The 2146-nt window shown below is 39.2% G+C and overlaps 1 non-coding gene across 1 annotated transcript; it reads left to right on the forward strand.

Annotated features, from left to right (window-relative positions):
* The first annotated feature begins 1665 nt into the window (after positions 1 to 1665).
* On the forward strand, positions 1666 to 1750 carry trnal-uaa (transfer RNA leucine (anticodon UAA)). Its single transcript has one exon. It is a non-coding gene; the product is annotated as a tRNA-Leu (tRNA).
* Positions 1751 to 2146: the final 396 nt, after the last annotated feature.

The raw sequence follows: 2146 nt of genomic DNA on the forward strand, positions 1-2146 counted from the left end.
AACTTTTGATATATCTTCATTTCTTAAAAACCTTGCCAGGTTATAAAAACAGACACCAGTCACATAAGCATACAAAACAATGATATGTGTACATTTGCAGTCTTCTATTTCATCAAACATTTAGGTAATATATTCATTAAAAATGCATTTAAGGGGTTACAGTGTTTTACAGGCATATCTACCAATTCTAACCATTCTTGAGCATCAACATCTTTATGGATTTAATCAGTTACACTTTTTAAATTGTTGAACATTTTTACATTTACGGGGACCAGGTTTTGAAAGAGTCTCTTGCAAGCCACTTTCTCAGCTATTAACTCAAACAGCAGCCCCTCCATGGTTTTCCTCAGTTTTGCTGGAGTCTGGACGTTCCCCATTTTCAAAGTCACAGGCTCCGTAATAAGCTAAAGGAGCTTGGGGGTTAGTAAAACTGCGATGGTAAAAAGCTTTGGTTATTTTGTTAACAATGTCTCGGGTCTTGTCATCCAGGTTTTCTTGTAGATGGCTCAGTTTACGTCTAATGCTGTATTCTGGTCTTAGCTCTGTTAAAATATCTTCCATCAGTTTCTGAAGTTTTGTCAAAGATGGATGGAAATTGAAACAAGCTAGAGCTTTAGCAACCAGAAGCTTCAGCCACGGGATGTGTATTTTTTCTAGTATTTCTTCAAAATGTTGATCAAAATAATTTTGGTCCGCTTCATAAAGGCAACTATGTCTCAGCTGGCTCGGGTGATCAATTTCGCAACCGCGGCAATTTTCCACCATATCACGGTCAATGATCACTTCCAATAGAGAAGCCAGGAGACCCCTAGAGATCTTTAATACTTTTTCAAAAGAGATGCCTAAAGAGCCGTCGATGTCGTCAGACGCTGCAGGGTTGAGAAGGGGGACATTTTCAAAGTCTTTATAAGCTGGGTCATTTCTTCAGTGGTCCAATCCATCTCAAGATCGCTATGTTCAAGAACGGCATTTTCAGAGAAGTATCTAAAGTTCGCAGAAGACATGGCGGCAGACTCCTTCAGTCAAAAGGGTATGTGGGGGTCCCCCTTTAGTATGCTCCCAAAGTTTAGGTGTCGGCCTATGAAGTGTGATGACGCCTCTGGCCTCACGGGGGATCCTTTGAGACGACCTATCAGAGATCCATGAATGTGTGGTCCATGAGGCGCCGCCCTTAGTTACCCTAAAACTTCCGCCCCTCTCTCTCATTGATGTCTGTTTTCAGCTCAGTCCACAGAGGAGTTTGTACAGTACACAGAGGATCCTTGGGACGGATGCTTGAAGGCCCCTTGCTTGGACTCTCTCTTGAACCTTTTTTTGCAGTCTGTGGTTTCTTTAGCCTCTGAGGAAGGGCTAATGCACATCTTTTTGAAAGGCTTTTATAAGTTCAGACATTAGCCGATCCTCAAGATCCACTTTCTCAGAGTAGGAACTAACAACGGTATGAGACATCTTGTGTAACACTCTAATAAAACTGCACAAATATTGTTCTCCTTTAATGAGGTCTGAAAACATGCCCAGACTTGCCCCTGTTTAAAAAACAAAAAACAAAAACCCCTCATAGTCTCGATCTGTTCAACCTTTTGCTCAAACACCATACCACCTTGATTCTCTGAAACCCCGGTAAGCTTAATACTTATTTTTTTATTTATTAAAGTTTTAAGAGAAACTGTTGTGGCCGAGTGGTTAAGGCGATGGACTTAAGATCCATTTGACTCAATTGTCTGCGTGGGTTCGAATCCTACCAACAGTAATTATTTTATTTCAAACTCTTTTACATTTATAAATATAGAATGTTTATAAGCACTTGTGAAATATATATATACCCCACCGCTCCTATATAAAATCCACGCCCCCTCATTATATATTCATACATTCATAAATACACGCCCCCTCATTATATATTCATATTTTCACACACATCCGGTCAAAAAAGGTCAAAAGGATCATAAATCAGACTTTTGACATAAGCTATAGTAATATTACTACTCACAGTGGTACACCAAACAGTAAAGTTCAGTATAGTAAAACACATAGCAATGGTAATCTGACGTTAATTCATTGCATAGGAATCGGAAAAGAACTGGAAACTGCAAAATTAAAGTGCAACTATTATTAACCTTTTAAAACTGTTGAAAGAAGATCTTGA

Source organism: Acipenser ruthenus, chromosome 52, assembly GCF_902713425.1.
Source record: "Acipenser ruthenus chromosome 52, fAciRut3.2 maternal haplotype, whole genome shotgun sequence".
In the NCBI taxonomy this organism is placed as follows: domain Eukaryota; kingdom Metazoa; phylum Chordata; class Actinopteri; order Acipenseriformes; family Acipenseridae; genus Acipenser; species Acipenser ruthenus.